The 13,515-nt window shown below is 40.0% G+C and overlaps 1 protein-coding gene across 4 annotated transcripts in view; it reads right to left on the bottom strand.

The window, feature by feature from the left end:
- vti1a (vesicle transport through interaction with t-SNAREs 1A) overlaps nt 1-13,515 on the bottom strand; it is a 110,430-nt gene that overhangs the window by 38,029 nt on the left and 58,886 nt on the right. The gene's annotated exons all lie outside the window — the stretch shown is intronic.

Raw genomic sequence — 13,515 nt, 5'->3', positions numbered from 1 at the left:
GCGTAAAAACCGACGGGTGAAAAAAAAGTGTCGAGAAAAGACTGAATTTGCACACTTAATAAGTAAACATCCACATTCTCGGAGTGTCAGCAACATTAAGAGTCACATCTAACAGTTTTCAGACAAGTCATGCCTCAGCTGCATAAATCGCATAATTGTTTTTTCCACCATAATAACCTAAGGAGAAATATATTTTTTTTAATTCATTCCAGTGTTTTTATGTGGGAGAGGGATTCGTACGAGTAATATCTGCATTCTGATGGAACAGAGTGAACACAAAGAGCAAACAGTGCTGGGAAGAAGATAATTGAATAACGCAGTCAAACCAAAAACTACTCAAACTCGTGTCAAAATTTGTTTTATGCGGATTTCTTAAAAAAAAACAGTTTAGATATAAACAAACAATGGTAAGAAATTGTATTACAGAATGATAAATTCTTACAATTCTGTTTGTTTGTTTGTTTCTGTATATTTTCACAAAAGAATGTTTCATGTACTTTCTCAGTAATCAGCAGCAGCAAAGTCTTTAATTCCTCCATGACAACAATCAAATTTTTCATATAACTGCTTTCTGCATGTGTCCACTGGGAGTTTTGGACCATTTCTTTTCTATGATAATCTCCAGGTCTTTGAATTTGGAGGGTTCCTTTGCAACCACACTGGTATTTGTTCCCCCCACCCCCCCAGAATCTCAATGGGACTCGGGTCTAGACTCTGTTGAATTTTTCAATTAAACACTTTGGGTGTGCTCTTCAAGTCATTGTCTTGTTGGGAGGTCCAGTGCTGCCCAAGGCCACATTTTTTGCAGGCTGTCTGCTTTTCCAGGCATTATCCAAGGTTCAAGGATAACAACCAAGGCCATCATAAGGAAACAGAACATTTTGGCAACCAACATTGGCAGACACGCCACACTACATAGATCTGGTTTATATTTTATTCATCAACGCTGCAGAGTTAAAAAAAAAAAAAAGGGGAGCCGTGTGGACACAGCAATGTGGATTTCGATTGGTGAAAAAAGTAGAAGAATTCAACCTTAAGAACACCATCCCACCAATCACACCATGGGAATGGGAAGCTTTGGGTTGGCCAATGGGTCTTTGTCAAGTAAAACAGCATCAAGAGAAAAAGTGATCCAGTTACAGTTAAGACATGAATCCCACTGAGAATCTGTGAAGCGAATCTGGGACCAAAGCGTTGGCTTGTATGCCTTCCAACTACACTCCAGTCCAATAGTTGGTGGTAATGCACCTCTAAACTGGTTGCTAACCATCGAGAAAACATACAATAAACTACCAACGCTGTGAAGATGTAACTGATGAGGTTTTACATTCATAGTTTCTATTCAACTCCAAGGGGAGAAAACATGGATTGCTTCTAAGTATTTTAGCAAATTTGAGTGTTTATATGGTGCCACTTCACTTTGGTTTATAAAGCTGAACTGAATTTGTCCATTTGAAAGTATTAATAAACTCTATATCGTGATCAAGATCAATCAATGTAGGAAATAATGCTGTTTTGTCATGTCGCCCAGTCCCACATGAAGCCTCAAAGATCTGGAGATCGTTACAGAAGAGAAAAGTTCCAAAAGTTCAATGAAGACATAAAAACATCATTTGCAATAAAAAATAAAAACTATTACTTTTTTTTTCCAGTGGCAATCCAAGCTTTTCCCATAATTACTGAAACAGGGCACAAATCTTTCTGTAAATTGCATTTTTCATTAATACAAAATACTCATTTTTATTGATATTAATAACCACACCCTGCAGCCTTATTGTCTGCTGTCACATACATGTCATCTCCAGTCAGAGCAGACCTAAAAGAAAGAAATTATGCCTCTAAAAAGGTCTAGAAAACACTACTCCAGCCTCCAGTCTGCGAGTGGACCCCATTCAGCCAAAATACAATGTACATTAAACCTTATTAATTGCCATTTGTCAGTTTTAGATGTAGACACTTTGGCATACAGCTATGAAACATGCCTAACAAGGCACCTGACCAGCTGGGCAGTGGTCACTGTCACTTTCTTGAGTTGAGAATGAAAAAAGGAAAGCCAAATAATAAAACACGAAAAGTTCCCCACTCCCTCCAATACGAAAAAACAGCAACAAATGCTGCCATCAAGGTAACCATACTACAGCATTAGTGTTTAAAAAGAGGAAAGGAGAGGATGAATCAGAGAAAAAAAAGAAAAAAGTGAAGAATCTTTACACGGATCAAAGACAGGCTTTCAAGCGCACCAAACAAATCCAGAATAAACAACACAGTTGCTGACTGTATTACACTACACAGGTGCCGCACACCAAAGGGCCCACGTGCTGAGCGCCTGTTTGGGGGGGAGCAGAGCAGAAATGGGCTACATCTGGCAGCTAAACAAGAGAAGAGAGAGAGAGAGAGAAGGATAGAGAACTAGAGATGGAGAAAAAGGATCAGGGAAAAGTAGAAAAAAGAGAAAGCACTGTCAAATGAATGACATTCGTCTCCAATTCATCCCATTCTTTTTATTCTCCTACACTGAAACCGACTCAAATGTGTCTCTTCCTGCCTTCATTAATTTCTAATCTGAGACGAGACAGATTGAAGGATACCCAGATTAAACAGTGCAGTCAGACAGTCACATGTGACAAATAGGGCAGATTAAAAGACTGAGTGCAGGTATTAATAACCATGAAAATACAAGCCCTCCCCCATCCTGATTGGAGAAGAACAAGGGACAAACAGGAAGGGAGTTGAAGCGGAAATCTTCTGTTGAAGAGACAAATAAGCACATTTATCCATCTCTGTCAGGGTTGTGGCTTTTTTTCAAGAAATAAATGAGTGTGACAAGCACCACGGGAGCAGAGGTTTTTTTTTGATGGCAAGTGCATTATTGGAAAGGTTTGTCGTGTGTGAAAAAAAAAAAAGATGGATGAGGCAGTGGAAGAAAAGTCCTCCAAAGATATTCTACGTGGACTATTGAGCAATCGCTGCAATCGCTCTGTAAGGAGCCATGTTTCGTAAGTATGGGTTCATGGAGTTTGAGGTGGCAAAAAAGGGAAGGAAAAAAAAAAATGTAAGCAATCTCGACAATGAGCTTCATTCCAGTGGATTCAGGTTTCTGTCCAAAATAATGACGAGCCTGTATGAAAGCAGCATCTACATCTGCCACGGCATGTTTCTATACAAAGTGACAAATCCAACATTTGCTGGAGAAAAGAAATAGGAGAGTAAATATTTTCTTATAATTGGAGTGTTTTGTTTGAGTTAGAGATCATTTTCACGCCCTCGCTCAAAAGGGAGACTCATAAAAACAGCATATTCACCGGAGCAGAGACAGCAGCGCGATGCCTTAAGACAAGGTGTCAAACAAATTCTAACCATTAAGACAAATTAGAAAACACTCAAGACGAAGCATTTGCTCAGAAGTGCCATTTTCAACAGAAAAGCATGATGACAGAGGTATGAAATCTTTTACAGTCACCCAAACAGCCTTTTGAGATGGCTGTCATAAAATGGTTTCACCGTCACCTGTTAAGACAAACATCTTTCTTGCATGTGTGGTCTCTCCCCAGCCCGACAAAATGTCTCATCGCTCCTTTAGGTTTCTCCCAACACACTGACGTCTCCCAAGGGAATGTACAGTGTTTACTGATTGTGATGTATCCTCCCTTGTAGCATCCAGTTCTCAGTATTCATCTGCACGTGCATTCATCTCCCGCAAGCCCCACTGACCGGTGTGCTGTGCAAGATTTCATCAAAACAAGAATTCTTACGGGGGATGAAAGGAAATATACTGCTCTCATTCTGTAATATGCAGTTCATTATCATCACCACTGTGCATCTGATGGTAGACGAGGCCGACGCTCGCGCGGTTAAAATACAGCAAACTGGCTCCCGAAGAAAAGTACGAGTTCTAAACTCTTGTTGATATTACTTTAAATGACAAATGATTGCAACGCTAACACCAAAGAAATCTAAAATCTAATCAAATACGACATGTGGGTTAAAAAGAAAACCCCCTACAAAAAGCTTTGAATGGTTTTTATCAACTGTGCACTTCTTTTTTCAGAGAGGAAAAATCATTTACTCTTAATGTCGCGGACTTGTTGCTCGTTAGCGTATGAAATATTCCAAGCCTGTTTAAATGGCTATTAACAATTTAAATAACCCTGGCCCAGAGGCCTTGCTCTAACTCTCTTGTTAAAGATTCTCATCCCCCAAAGGTCCATTTAACAAGCCCATTATTCCATTACATTACATTTACATCAGCAGCAGAAAGCCTTCATTTAACTTGTTCCTCTAATCTAACAGTGGAGAAGCGTTTGTATAGAAAACAAGGCCCAGAAATCAGATAGAGGTGGAAATAATGTCGGTCTGAGGAATGCTTTCTTACAAATACACAGACAGACTTCTGATGAAGCACTGCGCAGCTCTGCCTAATTCAGTCGAAACATTTTTCACTTTCAGTAAATAGTTATAAATTGGATGAAAAAAATATTAGCTTTGCAGCATATGAAGGAATGTAATCTGTACTCATTGTTTGTTATTTTGGACTCAAAAGTGTCAAATTTGATCAGATCATGCTTACTTAACTTCAGATGGTTGGTAAACAAGGATAAGATAAAACCAATAAGGACTGGATGAGTCACAGGGCTGTTTCATACTTAACAACTGGTCATAAATGACTGGAGTTCTGGTAGCAGATGGGCCTGAAAATGAGTTCACTTGTTATGTGTACCAAAGTCCACATGGATGTCAAACAGCTGCTTGTTCTGTTTATATACAGAGATGTGACAACATTTCTGTACAAAATTAACATCTGGGTGAAATCATAAAAGGAACAGAAAACAAAGTTAGAGGGAAAGCTGTTATTTACAGATATATATATATTCATGTCAGTACAAAATATTGAAAACCTCCGATTTACAAGGCCGGAGCACACTGAAGTTTGGTCGAAATCCCTTTCACAATCTGAGCCTGTCATGAGTTTTTAATGACATCATCTTTTTGTTTTTACATTGGTGAAATACCTCTCCATTACTATACATGCCATTAACTTGAAAAACAACAGTGGTTTCACTTATGATCTGTCGTTGTAAAGCGTTCTACACAGCAAACATCCCAGTTCTAACCCAAACATTACAAGAAAAAGAAAAGAAAGAGTAAACCGTGATTACCAACAGCCTATATCTGAGCATCATGGCGTGTTGCCCAAGAAAGCAAACAATTCTAGTTGCATCGACACGTCTGTATCCTTTAACTTTCTCCAGTCGGTGGACTCTTTAAATTGGAGGTATCATCTATTTTACACGAGCTTTCTCACAGCAGTTACACATTGTCAAAGAGTTTCTCTTTCTATTGGAGTTATTTAACTTGCTCCCTGTGTCCCAAGAGCCAACAGGGTACAAGACCTGACAGCGGTGAGCTCTGAGGCTCAGCACAGCTCTTTTTTTTTTTTTCATTAAGAAGTTGAGACCACTTTTTGAAGGTTACCACACACACTTACAACTGAACACAAGCCACACAAGGCAACAGACGGGGTACAGATACCCATGGGGTGGTTGAGGAGAAGCAAGAGGAGCCTGATGAAGGTCAGATCACACATTTTCCCCGTCTCAAACTCACCATTAGTCACACACAAACACACACAGAGTGCAGCAGTCAACTTATATGCCTGTGACTCCCCGGTGAATAAAGTTACCTGTCCCTGTGCAATTTCCAAGAAGCTTTTTTTCTTTTTTTTTTTCTTGAAGGACTTTTCAAGCCTACAACTGCCTGGTGACACGCTTTCATCACCATAACAAGGTTTTCCCCACATTGGGATGTATTTGGAATGCTGAGCCCACAGGCCATGAGGCTGGCTCATTGGTGATGAGCGGCAGCTCAAAATAAAGAAGCTCCAACTGCTCGGTCACTTGGTAACTGTAACATGTGGGGGGCCTCAGTGTTATCACTGACAAATTACTTATAACAGCCTTTACTGCACGGCAGTCAGGAATTCATATAGCAAAGAAAGTAATTAACAATCAGGCAAGGAGAGCATCACACCCTCGCACCTGTTTTTCTTTTTCAACCTTAAATGTTTGACATCAATTTCTCATTCACAGTGCACGAATACAAAGGTAGCGTTTGGGACGTGACCTTTAAAAGAGGAGGTAAGGGGGGACATTAAGCACTTAAAAAGCCCAAAATCAAGGAATATTTTGTTTAAAGCGAATCTGGTCCATTCCAGTCTATCCTTACTGAGCACCCTTTCCTCTTACATGCATTCGAGCAGTGGTGGGCAGTCAGGGTGGATTTCTGGGGCCTTTCTTCACTCCACCAGGCTGTGTTTTATTCATTGCATGCGCCCTGACCCTGCAGAGCTCCTGTTCTAACAAATCACTTCTGATTAAGACAGATCTCCGTTAGTCAGCCACTCAACTTGGCTTATTCATCATTCTACAGAAAATATCCCTCTCTGCTCCCCCGGTCCCTCCTCCTCCCAGCTCGTTTGCCTGTCCGTCAGACCAAAGCAAAGCACAAAAGAAATTTCCGCTGTTGTTTTAAATGGCTGATTATAGACAATTGGTGGATGGAGAGACGTAAGGCCGTGTTATGGGTGATAAGACGCAAGTTTAATGGGTATAAATGACCAGGCCTGTACGAGAGCAGCTGGTAATAGAACCATTTGTTTAACGCTGTACCAGGGTGGAGACAACTGAAAGCTACATTTTCTTTCTATTTGAGCTGCCCCTCCTCCTTTCCCTTCACCTCATCCTCAAAGTCGAATTCTCACACCGCCAGATTTACATTTCTTTTTTTTTTTTTTTTTAAACAAAGAGGTCCCTTCACCCTTTTTCAATGAGAATTGATGAGGCTTGGTAGGGAATTGCTTGTTTTACATTTATGAAATTACCCATACCTACAAGTCCCAGTGGACGAGCTGCATAAACATGGACACAGCCAGTGACATATTACTTTGCTTTCCAGGGACTCGCGACAATAGTATGAGAATACTTACTGTATATGTTATTAACAATGGAGTTACAGTATTCATATGCAAAGTTCTGCAACAACAAATAGCAGCAAACTCTGCTGCGCCAAGGCATCTCGACAGCCACAAAGCTATTGTGTTAAAATGTCCAACAAACCAAATTAAATTAACCTGAACGACAACCCTACTGGTGGCAAAGGGCTGAGAGGCAGTAGGAGTGAGTGGAAAATGAGGGTTCCAACAAGCAAATTGCCTGGACTTAATCAACCAGTCTCACTGAACCATCCAAATGAAAACTAATGGACTTGGATGCTTGCAGTGATTGCCCCACACGCAACAATGTGCAGGCAGGAGCCGCACTTTCTGAGGTCCTCAATTAAAAAACGGGGAATTTCTACAGACGGCTGGTCAGCGCATACACCTATTCCACCACCAATCACACCCCGACTGGTCAATTGTGAAGCTCAAACATAGCCGACTTATTAATTCCATTTCCAGCGCTGGAAAATGTTTTTTTTATGTGTTGATTAAACTTGGTGGAAATTGTAAAAAATGTATGAAGTGTAGAATTAAAAAAGCCATATTCGAACAATCTAATTTGTGTATGCATTATTCATGGTGCTGACATTTGTGTCATACAATTGTGCTGGCCACTGCCACTAAAATATACAAAAATAAACAGCTTGAATGAAAGAAAATAAACACCACAACATCAAACTTTATTCAGCCACAATAAACCTAAATAATAAGTCCAGAGTTTAAGTGCTACAATTTAAATAATTAGATTTTATTATCAGTTAAGCAGCTATACAAATGATGGCGCTTCAGAATATAAACACTGTAACCGTATTGTGACCATATCTGAGCAGCTAATGCTAAATATCTGTAAATACAAGACTGTATAGCAGGAAGAAGTAAATAGAAGCACAATTTGTTGGATTTTAACGAGAACGTCATATATCAAGCTGAGCTATACCGGTGATGACTTAGGGAAAATTACGAGAACTGCAGGAGAAAACAATCTGTCAGATGGTTTTAACCAAACATAACATCTGATTTAACAAACCCGAGTGGATACTGAAGGAGAAAAGTTATCCATTTTGTCAGAAATGGACTCAGAGAGGGATAAACGGAGGCGGGGGAAGAAGAAAGAACAAACTTAAAGCACCTCTGGTTCGTTTTTAACAGTTTAGGAGCGTTAATCATCCCATTACTGTTGATTAAAGGCTTTTACGTCTCTAATCAGAAAGTTGACAGGCAGATCAAAGAGCCAAACACAAATTTCTTGCCTTTTAATTATCTGTACAACACTACACCTCGGGCAGCTCTTCCCTCCCTATCTCCTTAAACTCAGCGAAAGACTGCAAAGAGAGATCTAACATTCTGCAACAGTTCATTATCCAATAAAATGGGGGAGAGAAAGTACACACAAAAAACCTTTAAGTCTTTATGATTAGTGAAGACCTAGGGGAGGCCAGCAATCTTCCCTATTAACATGTCCTGAAATGGAACACCTTAATTATGTTTGTCAAAACCGGACTTGGTGTCAAGCTCATTTGCATATTTGACGAGGCCTGTCGGGAGCTCCCTCTATGCAGAGAGCTGAAAGTGTTTTACACTTTTCATATACCTGCTGATGATGGCCTTTTGTTGCTAAATAAACAAAATAAACGTGTGAAATGTGCTTTGTTGGATTTGCCCACCCAGCTTCAGTGTAGAACTGATTCAAACAGTGAGTGAGATAAAGACAAAGAAAGCCCTAAACCACCATGCTTGATCACCACTTTTCAAATCAATGGGGATGTGCCGCCTTCTGCGGCCCGACTGCCAAGCTGTTTCCCATCAAGTGGTGTACATGTGAAAACTCTGTGCTACATTTACAAAAGATTTGGCATTGCTTTGGAGGTTCTGAATGGTGACTCACCGGATTCACCACAACAACAGATTGCAACCTCACTTACGATCAAATTTTATTTGAATTTATGAAAGCTATGGACAACGCCCCCGACCGCCCTTCAATTAAGAGCTAACTAAATCAATTCCTTTAACGTCAGCGATATGTAAAATAAGTACGGGTGGAAACAAACAAACAGTTTGCCGGGACACTGGACTGTCTGCAGCGATTTAGTGATAGAGAAGAAGAAAGGCATGAAAGTGAAGGCGCCAAACATTAGCCTGAGTAGAAGGTTAGAGGCAGTTACAGGATATGACAGCTGGAAATATTTAAAGATTAATGAATCAGAAACAATAAAGAAGGAGAAGACTGGACCATGCTAAATCTTATAAGACCGTACCAAAAAGGCCAGCTCAGTCTGCAGTTGTGAATGAAGGTAATTATCATGTTTCCTACAGGCAGCATTGCTAATATTTCTCAGTGCAATCACATTTTTCAAAGTTGCCAACACACTATTTTCCCGGCACTCAAAGTATTCACAATAAAAGCATGGACAAAACTTTCAGGGAGGGGCCTGTTTCAGACAGAGGATGATCTGAGGGACTCGATAAACTGGACCAACAATTCAAAATCTATTGATGAGACAAACATCACGTAATTAGGAACCCTCTTGCTTTGGGGCGCCGGTGCTAACCACCACACCATCAAAATAATTCTAAACGCTTTAAAATGGCTTAAATGCGTCTCAGCCTTTGTCTCATTTAAAATGCATGGATATATAGATCTCAAATTATTTACTGCAATGGGAATAGTTACTTTATCATGAAAGATGACGCGTCAAATTCTTCTCAACAAATCTAAGGTGCACTGAAAATTGGATTTAAGCGAGCAACAGTGGAGCACCACATCCCTTTGGCCTGTTCTGAAAGACAAGTTTGTGTTGTACTTTGGGGTAATACCGTCACACTTCCCTGCGATGGCAAAAGGAAAATAATACTGCTATTATAGAGGGCATGAGACACAGAAAGGACAAACAAAAGAGGGACACATCATGTGTTTCAGTTCACAATGACTGAGGCCAAAGAGTTGAAGGCAGATTACTGTCAGCTGCCACTGTGAATTCACGTAAAATGTGCAACATGTGACGGCGTGTCAAAGGACTCGTCCACAGTGTACATTGTTCGTTTGTGCTTACTTGGCATGGTGCCAGTCCAATCTTTTTTGGCAGTCCCAGTCTAAAAAACACTGCATTAGAAAGCTGATGAAAATTCTGTACAGTACAGTTGCCTCCTCAAATTAAAAGGAGTGCAGGATGAAATATAGGTTCATCAGAAATAAAGATAGGTTGATGCCAAAAACAAGTATAATAACACAATTTAATGAAGTAAAACAGTATTCTTTTTAGGAGTTAGAGTGAGAGCAATTTGCTGCATCACTCCAATATATTACATCTTTTGATATTCATAAACTTACATAAAAAAAAAAACATTCAAATCTCTTTACATATATTCAAATCACATATAACGATTATTTTCTCTCTTGATAATGATTCAAGAGAGGCTGCTAAAGCGTTTCTGACTGAATTTGAGGACATAGAGCAGATTTTTACTGTAGGTCATAACAAAATAAAAAGCGGTTTTATCCAAACACACTTGTAGGTAAATTGATCCAACCCCCAGAGTCAGTATTTAACAGCAACATCATGCAACCTATATGACCTCCCATAAACTTTCCTGGTAAATTCACTCTACTCGCTTGGATTTTTCAGTCCATCCCTCGTGCGCAGATGCACCTAGCTCACAGACATTCATTAGTTAATGTTAATTTAGTTCCAGAGAAATTATTTTTCCTTTTTGCTTTCAGGCAGCTCTTTTATGTTTGCCACATTTACTAGCGAGCCTTGAAGACTAGCACAGGCACACAAAAAAACAAAAAAAACAACCACGATCACCTGTCTAAAAGACAGAGGAAGATTTCAGATTATTTTCAATGAACTGACTAACTGTAATATCCCCAAAATAAATTAAATCTAACGCTGCACATTACTGCCAGGCTGACAAGTGTCTCCTGCTCCTCGTCATTAACTAAAACAGCCTAAGTGAAAACCCAACACTAATGAAGCATATCTAAGTTTTAAGACAAGGCAGAACAAATTGAATCAACCTTCTAAAGGGCCTTGGCACCATCAAATTAATTATTCATAAAGGACAAGATATCATAACTCAATTGTCAACTCTAGCTGTCCGATTTTTTCAAACCTCCCCTGCCCACCGCACTCTTTTGTCTCGAGCTTTTTCTTTTTTTTTTCCCCCACATAAAGCAGTTCCTTTGCTTTTAATCCATCACAGAGCAATAGACATCATCAATGTAGCCGAGGAGCAGAAAAAAGAAAAAAAAGAAAAAGAAATTAGCTTTTTTTGTTTTGTTTTTTTTAAGTCTGCCAATGAATGTTACAGCGCGGTAGAGGAGAGTTTCTACAACTTGTGTAGTTCTCTGAGGGTTTTACGGTGTGACGGGGCCAGCTTCACCATAACATATCATCAGGTCTGTAATACCACACAACCTTAGATCGCTCTCATTTTCCCTGCTTGAATAATCCATGCCATCTGGCAAAGCTAAGCCTGCCATAACGTTGTTTAGACAGGTCATAAATGGGACAAATTCTCTTTTACATGCGGTGGTTGTTTTAGCCAGGTGTCATTTTCCTTCAGGAATAGGATGGAGGTATGGGACCCTGTCATGATTGACTGGAACAACAGTAGCCGGGCATGGTTACAACACCCTATAGAGTGCATATAAAAAACCTCATATGCTGTTTCCCTATATGAGCATGTGGGTTCCCGTACAAACCAGCATGTGGTGAACACAGCCAGAAAACCAAAAAGGAAAAATAACAACCAAAAACGTTAATGCTTTCAGTATCAATGCATAAAGCACAAACTCTCAACAGATGGTGCAATAAGATCACTCAGCGGAACAGGAAACTTGTATGCGGCACATACTATATTTGCATCTCCCCTGTAAATACATCCGTACTGCTTGCATGCATAACAGCACTGCATTTGCTCAGAAGAGAAGGTGGGTTTGGAACAATAATCATCTGAAAGTACATCAATCAATTAGCCTTACAAACACAGATTCAGGTTAGCAGTCAGCTGCTATTTACTCTGCCTCAGGTGACAAAATCTTAGCATACCCAAGGAACTGAAATAAAGAAAAAAAAAACACTCAAACTGTTCTTGACTACATTTTAAAGAAAGCAACAAGGTGACGGACGAGCAACAAAAATCTGATGGATGGCACGCTGCCTGCCAAAATAAGTTATCTCACTTTCAGCATTTGATATGTTTAAATGTGCTATAGTGAAGAAAACATTGGTTTATGACATCTGAAAATCACTGCATTCTTTTTTTTTTTTTGCTTTTTTTTTTGCATTTTTTTGCATTTTACACAGCGTCAAAACTTTTTTGGAATTGGGTTTATACTTGGGTTCATACTAGATTGTCAGGAATGAACTTTAGGTTGTTGACTTGGACTGCAAACTCCCCAGAATTCAGTCAAATCCATAAATGCCCCACATTACAGCTTACAGGACTTTGAGGATCTGTGGTTCATGTCTCAGCATCTGGTAACACCCTCAGAGGTCTTGACTTTGTGCCTCAGAGGGTTTTGAGTTATTTTGGATAGCACCAAAGGGACCTATTCAGTATCAGGCAAGTGGTTTTATCGTTATGGCTCATCTGTGTATTATACAACAGCAGACCCAAGCAGATAATATAACAACTTCTCTTTAACAAGAACCAAAATAAGAAAAAGCGGAAAAAAAAATCTTGATAGAATTTTGTTGCACAACAACTAGAAATTAGAATTAGAAATTAAAAAATTCTAAGAGATATGACATGGTACAGTTATTGCAAGTGCAATGTGAGCCATGACAGTGGACAGTCATTGCATGCTTCATCCCCTGATTGTAATTGAGGCCGACGCGTGACAGCCTCCCCGTACCCCCTCGGCAGTGGCCTGGGGCATAGGACACGCTGACAGTGGAGGCACTGGAGACAGCAGCACAGGGTCCTGGCCTGGCACGGCCATGCCATGCTACCCTTTGGGGCGCTGACCCTCTCACTTTCAACCCTCCGCAACTATCGCTGCCTCACCTCTGTCACCAGGCATCTAAGAGGCTAACGAGAGGGCAGCCGAGACTGTTTAACAATTCCACCACATCCGTTGGCTGGGTATGCAAGCAGCTCTCCTTCTTTTTTTTTTTTGCATCTCTTCTGTCAGTGTTCCTCTACCCCTGCTCGGAGACCTTTGGTGAAATATATGTCAGCCCGAGGAGACAGGCGCTCATCAACACTTTAAACCTGGGAGGTATATTAATGCTGTGATGATTTCCTGGAGGAGGGAAGAAAAAGTCCTTTGTCCTCGTTGAGAGCGATAAAGGACAAAGCCATGGACAACTTTTAACTGTTAACTTTGGCTGTGTATATGTGAAAAGTGTTTGAAATTATAGACGCTCAAGGCATTTATCTCATCTCATCTCCAACATTGTCCCTCAAAACCTGAGCAATATAATGGACATGCAATTTTTCCGTCATGTGCTTCTAAAAGACGCAATAGTTATATAAAATTTCTTGTGATCACTACATAACCAAGACGAACAGGA

This window comes from Leuresthes tenuis, unplaced genomic scaffold, assembly GCF_036924035.1.
Source record: "Leuresthes tenuis unplaced genomic scaffold, fLeuTen1.0.hap1 SCAF_20, whole genome shotgun sequence".
Lineage (NCBI taxonomy): Eukaryota > Metazoa > Chordata > Actinopteri > Atheriniformes > Atherinopsidae > Leuresthes > Leuresthes tenuis.
The sequence above is the reverse complement of the archived record's forward strand: the minus strand, read 5'-3'. Positions and strand labels throughout refer to the sequence as shown.